This window comes from Podarcis filfolensis, assembly GCF_964270895.1.
Source record: "Podarcis filfolensis genome assembly, chromosome: 16".
In the NCBI taxonomy this organism is placed as follows: domain Eukaryota; kingdom Metazoa; phylum Chordata; class Lepidosauria; order Squamata; family Lacertidae; genus Podarcis; species Podarcis filfolensis.
In genome coordinates, this window is record NC_139620.1 from 28,124,113 (window position 1) to 28,132,646 (window position 8,534).

At 46.5% G+C, this 8,534-nt stretch overlaps 1 protein-coding gene across 2 annotated transcripts in view; it reads left to right on the top strand.

Moving 5' to 3' along the window:
* The window catches only part of LOC310751210 (uncharacterized protein), a 36,260-nt gene that overhangs the window by 11,273 nt on the left and 16,453 nt on the right, over positions 1 to 8,534 (top strand). The gene's annotated exons all lie outside the window — the stretch shown is intronic.

Consider the following 8,534-nt stretch of genomic DNA (forward strand, 5'->3'; position numbering starts at 1 on the left):
AGTCATGCTGGTCACATGACCCGGAAGCTGTACTCCCTCGGCCAATAAAGTGAGATGAGCGCCGCAACCCCAGAGTTGGTCACGACTGGACCTAATGGTCAAGGGTCCCTGAACCTGAACAACCTTATCCCATTTGGCCCTCCAGATGTTGATGGAACACAACTCCCAACAGCAAGGGATGATGGGAGTTGAAGTCCAGCCACACCTAGACAACCACACATCTCCTAACCCTGCCATTTGTCAAAGAGACACTACAGATTCAGAGCATCTTTCTCATTCACGTAAACGGTGAATTGTTGAAGTTGGCGAACATCAACATTCTCCTTCCTTACAGGGCCAGGGAACCATGAGGGCCTCATTCCCCATCCGGGGAGCCTTCCGAGGACCATGTGATTGTGGGCGGAGCCAGAGGCAAAAGTGGGCGGAGCAACAGATTCCGCTTCCACCTGGTGCATTCCATTTGTGCCTCATCCATCCTCCTGGAATGTCTTCTGAGGACCACATGGCAGGGATGGGCGGGGCCAGAGGCAAGTGGGCGGGGCAACAGATGCTGCTCTCACTTTGCATGGCAGGAACAGGAGCCAGGGGCAGATCAGTACAGTGGTACCTCGGGTTAAGTACTTAATTCGTTCCGGAGGTCCGTTCTTAACCTGAAACTCTTCTTAACCTGAAGCACCACTTTAGCTAATGGGGTCTCCTGCTGCTGCCGCGCCGCCAGAGCACAATTTCTGTTCTCATCCTGAAGCAAAGTTCTTAACCCGAGGTACTATTTCTGGGTTAGCGGAGTCTGTAACCTGAAGCGTCTGTAACCTGAAGCGTCTGTAACCCAAGGTACCACTGTAATAACTCAGGTGGTATCAGTGAAGTGCACTATGTATTCAAAGAAACAAACAGCTCAGGAGGCCAGACTTAGCACAGCAACTCTTCCCGGAAGATCTTGCCCCAAGGAGGTAGTTGTGAGGACTGCCTTCCCACAGCTGTCTAAGCCCCCTCCTCTCCCGGGTTTCCCCAAGCAGTCATAGACAGCGACTGCATATAAACAACCCCATGCTTTGCACGTTCCATTTGCACTGTGTTCCAGTTACGCAAAAAGTCTTCTGCACACCCGTGCCCAGCTCTCCACCCAGGCAAGCAAGAACCGTTATTGCAGTTCACGGACAAATTCCAGCCAGGATTTTAAAAAAATTAATCACTAAAGGAGGGCATGGAGCAACATCAGCAAGAGGCATAGCCTGTGGGTGGGTTTGCGGCCCAGGGAGAGTCTCGTGGAACCGTTAGAGAAACCTGGAAAACACTGGGCCTCATGTTCCCCACCTTTGCTTTGAGCTAGGTAAAGGTAAAGGGACCCCTGACCATTAGGTCCAGTTGTGACCGACTCCGGGGTTGTGCCGCTCATCTCGCTTTATTGGCTGAGGGAGCCAGAGTACAGCTTCCGGGTCATGTGGCAAGCATGATTAAGTCGCTTTTGGCGAACCAGAGCAGCGCACGGAAACACCATTTACCTTCCCACCGGAGCGGTACCTATTTATCTACTTGCACTTTGACGTGCTTTCGAACTGCTAGGTTGTCAGGAGCAGGGACCGAGCAACGGGAGCTCACCCTGTCGTGGGGATTCGAACCGCCGACCTTCCGATCGGCAAGTCCTAGGCTCTGTGGTTTAACCCACAGCGCCACCCGTGTCCCTTTGCTTTGAGCTACCTGTCAACAAATGGGCAAGATAGTTCAATAGGCTTGTCCACCTGCTTAGGAACCTTAATCAGGGTTCCCAACTTTGTGGACAAGCCTATGTGTGCTAAATGTGTGGGTGTTGGGGGGGGTTCATGGTCATGCTTCCCCCTTGTGGAACGTGTGAGAAGGGGGGGTAGAGAATAGTCCCTGATTTCATTTTGTTTGTTTTTATTATTATTTACATTTTTAAAATTTAGTTTTTCAGATTAAAATTTTACATTCACATATCGAACGTATAACATAAAAACAAGATTCCAAAGAATCTATAGGACTTCCTTCCTCGCCTTCATGGATCCTATTGTTAATCATTTTCTCCTTCATCTTTTATGATAATCCAAATCTTTGACCTCTCCATAATGTCCAAAATTGTGTCCGATATCAAAGACAAGTGTTATTCCAATCCAACTAATGATTTTAACTGTTATAAATTTTCCCCATTCCTTATTAAAATGTTGGTGTTCCTGATTTCTGATTCTTCCGGTCATTATAGCCATTTCAGCATAATCCATCAACTTGATGTGCCATTCCTCTCTGGTAGGGACTTTATCTTCTTTCCATCTCTGGGCCAATAACATTCGTTTTGTTTTTAAATTAGTTTTTACTAAAGATTTTCTAGTGTAACAAACAAACAAACAAATAAAGTACATAGAGTATCTCTACTTTCCAATCCATTGAGTGTTTTCAAGAGTTTGTTGGCATTCAGTATGAGGAACTGTTGCCATGTATACAGTGGTACCTCGGGTTAAGAACTTAATTCGTTCCGGAGGTCCGTTCTTAACCTGAAATTGTTCTTAACCTGAAGCACCACTTTAGCTAATGGGGCCTCCTGCTGCTGCTGCGCCGCCGGAGCACGATTTCTGTTCTCACCCTGAAGCAAAGTTCTTAACCTGAGGTAATATTTCTGGGTTAGGGGAGTCTGTAACCTGAAGCGTATGTAACCCGAGGTACCACTGTATTGACCTTATTTTAAAAGGGCTTGCCCTTGAAAATTCCTGATTGACAGTCCTAATAAATGAGAGAACAGACGCAAGGAATGTTTCATTTTTCTTGAACTCCTCCTGCCCTTCTTACTATTATTTGCATTTATCAGCCTCTTTATGCAACGAAAAGTCTTGAAGGCCACTGGGCAAGGCTTAAATCATTAAAACAACAAGTTCCGTCCATCCCACTAAAAGGCGAGCAACACCCTAGGCGGCAACACTAATTAACCAAGGGCCACTAATTAACCAAAAAAGGCCTTGGCATGGGACCAAAAGACTGACAAGGACGGCACCTGGAGTGTCTGCCTGGGGAGAGCATTCCATCAATGGGAGGCCATCACAGAAAAGGTGGCTGTTCTCCACCCCTTCTTTGGGGTGGGGCACATGGAGAAGGGCCTCTGAGGAATACCACAGGGTCCAGACTGAGTCATGTGGAGAGAGGCAGCTTCTTTCTGTCGGTTTTTGTTTCTCTCAGTGATCACATGGACTAGAAACTTAGTTAATGGATACCAGCAGTTCAGTTATAACAATACAGTCATACCTTGGGTTACAGACGCTTCAGGTTGCGTTTTTTCAGGTGACGGACCCGCCAAAACCCGGAAGTGCTGGAACGGGTTACTTCCGTGTTTCGGGGGTTGCGCATGTGCAGAAGCGCTAAATCACGCTTTGCGCATACACAGAAGCACCACATCACAAACTGCGTGTGTGCAGATGCGTCGCTGCAGGTTGCGAATGTGCATCCCGCACGGATCACGTTCGCAACCCGAGCGTCCACTGTAGTAATAATAATAATAATTTATTATTTATACCCTGCCGATCTGGCTGGGTTTTCCCAGCCACTCTGGGCAGCTCCCAACAGAATATTAATAACAATAATAAAAGTGATAAAACATCAGACATTAAAAACTTCCCTAAACAGGGCTGCCTTCAGATGTCTTCTAAAAGTCAGGTGGTTGTTTATTTCCTTGACATCCGATGGGAGGGCGTTCCACAGGGCAGGTGCCACTACTGAGAAGGCCCTCTGCCTGGTTCCCTGTAACTTGGCTTCTCGCAGTGAGGGAACCGCCAGGAGGCCCTTGGCGCTGGATCTCAGTGTCCGGGATGAACGATGCCGGTGGAGACGCTCCTTCAGATATACTGGGCTGAGGCTTCAGATATACTGGGCTGAGGCTTCAGATATACTGGGCTGAGGCTTCAGATATACTGGGCTGAGGCTTTAAAGTAGAATGCACAGAGAAGACTATATAAAGCGCATTCCGGGATCCAGTTTGTTAAGGGTACTGAGAGTTCTTCGGAGACTCCCTATTCCACTCACAGAAGTATCACAGAACTACAATTCCCCTATTCTCCTCCAAGAAGAGAATTGTACTTCCTCTGGGAAGAGGGATTGAGTGTTAAACGAGTTCTGTCAGAGGAATAGGGGGTTTCCTAACGGCTCTCTTCCTAACGGTTCATCTCAAGAAACTACAGTTCCCATTATTCTTTGCGGAAAGGCATGAGTGGTTAAAGTGGCGTGATGTGGCTTTCAAAGCATAGTGAAGATGGGGCCTAGATTGCAAATAAAGTTTCAAAGTTTAATATGCATGTGAGCCCAGCAGAGGGCGATAATATGCAAGCTGTCAAAGTCGCTTCCTTTCCGGTATGATTGGTCTGTCTAGCTCCACATTTCCTGCACTGACTGGCAACATCTCTCTAGTTCTTGCACAGCCCTACCAGAAAACAGCAGGGATTGAAACGGGGATCTTGTGAGCTGCAGCTCTTCCCCTGAACATACCAAGAGGCCTTATATTATTCATTTATTTATAGGGTTTCTTATCCAGCCTTCACCATATGGTCTCAGGGCAAGTTACAGCAGCAGAATATCTGGATTAGGCTAAAACCTCTGGAGACTTTTTAGATTATCAGTATTCCTTTATTACATATACAACAGAAGCAGCATTTCCAAGATAATTCACAAGCCTGGCAAATTTGGAACCCTACTTGACAGTCAGGGAATACCACTAATATTCTCCCTTCGTGTGAAGACAATTCTTATTCTTTTCTTTCATGACTTGGACTTCTGTTATTTAACCCATACGTAACTGTGCTTATTCCACCTGCATGCTTTGTTGTTGTTGTTTAGTCGTTTAGTCGTGTCCGACTCTTCCTGACCCCCTGGACCAGAGCATGCCAGGCACTCCTGTCTTCCACTGCCTCCTGTAGTTTGGTCAAACTCATGCTGGTAGCTTCGAGAACACTGTCCAACCATCTCGTCCTCTGTCATCCCCTTCTCCTTGTGCCCTCCATCTTTCCCAACATCAGGGTCTTTTCCAGGGAGTCTTCTCTTCTCATCAGGTGGCCAAAGTATTGGAGCCTCAGCTTCAGGATCTGTCCTTCCAGTGAGCACTCAGGGCTGATTTCCTTCAGAATGGAGAGATTTGATCTTCTTGCAGTCCATGGGACTCTCAAGAGTCTCCTCCAGCACCATAATTCAAAAGCATCAATTCTTCGGCGATCAGCCTTCTTTATGGTCCAGCTCTCACCTGCCTGCTTTACGCTTTTGTTTTTGTTTTTCACCTTTTATTTTCAACTGTCCTTAACAGTGTGAATGTGACCCTACTCTGAATAAACCTACTTGATGGGATGCTGGATGCTATGAAAGAGTATGGCTGACTTCTGTTTCATTCATTTCGATGGATCTGCTTTGAGCATAAATATTAGGATAGGACTAACCCGCATCAGAACATCTATAACCACCTTTCATTTGAAGATGTGTGGTGGCATGTATACATACTTGTGTGCACATGTGTTCTAAATTTCTTGGTTAAAAGGTAAAGGACCCCTGGATGGTTAAGTCCAGTGAAAGGCGACGGCGCAGGGGTGAGCAAACTTTTTCAGCAGGGGGCCGGTCCACTGTCCCTCAGACCATGCGGTAGGCTGGACTATTTGGGGGGGGGGGAGGAATGAACGAATTCCTATGCCCCACAAATAACCCAGATTCATTTTAAATAAAAGCACACATTCTACTCATGTAAAAACACCAGGCAGGCCCCACAAATAACCCAGAGATGCATTTTAAATAAAAGGAGAAAATCTACTCATGTAAAAACACACTGATTCCCAGACCGCGGACCACATTTAGAAGGCGATTGGACCAGATCCAGCCCCTAGGCCTTATTTTGCCTACCAATAGACTATGGGGTGCAGCGTTCATCTCGCTTTCAGGCCTAGGGAGCTGGCGTTTGTCCACAGATAGCTTTCCGGGTCATGTGGCCAGCAGGACTAAACCACTTCTGGTGCAACAGAACACTGTGACGGAAACCAGAGTGCACGGAAACGCCGTTTACCTTCCCGCCGCAGTGGTACCTATTTATCTACTTGCACTTTGACGTGCTTTTGAACTGCTAGGTTGGCAGGAGCTGGGACAGAACGACGGGAGCTGACTCCGTCGTGGGGATTCGAACCGCCGACCTTCTGATTGGCAAGCCCAAGAGGCTCAGTGGTTTAGACCACAGTGCCACCTATGTCCCTGTAAAAGTTCTTGGTATACTACCCTGAAGTCCATTTAGGGATTTGTGGTTTGCATGTATTTAACGGGAAATAATTTGCAATTCAAACCACTGGTTTTAACCTATAAAGTCTTACATGGCTTAGGACCCTAATACCTCGAGGACCACTTTTGAACTGACCCCGCCCGTGAAATCATCACCTGAGGCCCTTCTTTGTGTACCCTCTCCACGGCTGGTCTGGAGAGTTACAACCTAAGAATGGGCCTTTTCTGTGGTGGCTCCCTATTTGTGGAATGCCCTCCCCAGAGCGCCATAATTACATATGCCAGCCAAAAACATTCCTTTTTAATCAGGCACAACCATTTTTTGAATGGATGGGATGTTTTGATGCAAAACTGTCTTTCAGATTTGTCCCCCGCACCCCCGATGCTGGTTTCAATGTGCGTTTCCTTCTCGCTTAAAATATTTTAAGTCTTTTTGAGTCGCTATGGCTGTTATGTACTGAAGTTCTCACCCTGGGCCAGCAGGGGGATACTGTAGATAGTTTTCACTCAGGTCCACATATGCAAATAAGGAATTGAAAGTGACGTTCAGTGATTGGATAGTTTTAGAAAATTGTTACAGTTACGTTGTACTGGAGCTCTATATAAGCAGGCTGGCTGAACCCTTCAGTTCAGTTCTGGCCTGTGAATAAACAAGAGCTCTTTGAAGAATCGCTGTGTCGTCTGATATGTTCACCCACAACCTAACAATGGCAAAAAAGAAGCAGCAACTAATAAATTTAGTAAATCATAATAGCGATAATCAATAGCTGGGATTTATTTTCATTTCATTTCTCTCTGCCCTTCTAGCTGTTCAATCTCTCCTCGCCTCACCCCCCCTCCCCGTCCTTTCATTCTCTCATCCAGTAACACCTCTGAGTAAGGGGCACATGTCACACCAAGCTTTCATTTTGCAAATCATGCTTCACCGTGACACTGCGGGGAGGGAATGTGCAGACAGCATGCCAAACTTTTGCACACAGCCATCAGGGATTTGCCTGCAAAGCACAACTCCATTGTTCCCCGTTGCCGATATGGCTGCAGCTATTCAGATGTGCCGAGCTGACTTTGGAGGTGTCAAATTAATTTGCAAGATCGCCCTCGTCTTTTTAGTTGACACCAAAGGAAAAGCCCTGGACTCCTTGGGAAGGGAAATTAGGCTTTGCTCATGAGATAGAGACTTGTGCTTTTCTTTGCTAGTGGCTCCTATATTTGATAAATTTTTGCCTCCCTTGTTTTGCCCCTGTTTCTGCAAGTAGTTTCTGCTTTGCAGGGCAGCGGGGGACTCGGTTAGAAGTTTGAATTTAGTTTAACTTTAAAATATATATTTTAAAGGGACACCAGACGTCAGTGGCGTAGCGTGGGTTGTCAGCACCCGGGGCAAGGCAAGTAATTTGCGCCCCCTAACCCGTGGATTTGCCCTAACCCCAGATGTTGCGCCCGGTGCGGCCGCCCCCCCCTGCACCCCCCACGCTACGCCACTGCCAGACGTATATGTGTAGAAGAAAACAGCCCTTTAATCATCCCAGGTCCAAGTTATTCAGGGCTTTAATGGTGATATCCAGCAGGGTATGCTGGAATTTATAAAGACTCTCTTCCCACTTGGAGGTATTATGGTGAATCTACCATTTGCCCACGGATTGCATATATTCATTATTTTGTCCCAAAATAGTCACTGGTCAAATGGGATTTGCAAGTTTCTGAAGCAATGCAAAAATGGAATGTGCCCCAAATAGCCATCTTTGGCAATGTTTCATTCTTTCAATGTGTTTGCAAATTCAAGTACCGCCACAGGCTAGGTGAAAAACTTCATCATTGATTCTAGCCCTTATTCCATAAATAATTTTAGCTTCCACCCCATGCCCAGTGACTGGGGAGCAGGGGGTGTGAGAAGGCACCATTTTCACCACACCCAGCGCTCATTTTGCTGCAGTTCAATTTCTGCCAAAAAAATGATGTTATTTGTCTCACTGACCGCTGTGGCAAAATTACACGCCTCGCATAATTTGCGAAGTTAATTACGTAAATTTACATTGCTGTTACGTGATACCGCTCCATTCGTTTCAGTGCCGAGGATACACACACAATGCAAATATGAGGCAAACACTGGTAATCTCTGTTTTTGTTGCTGTCTGAATTCTCGGACATCCCTTACCTGAAAGTAAGCCTTATTGAACTCGATGGGGGTGTATTTTTCAATAGTATGTATGGGGTGTGCTGCTAGTGATTTGCAGCCATACCCCTTTAAGTCCGGTTAATTCTGATGGGTCTTGTTAAGTACAAACTACATCCCCTGG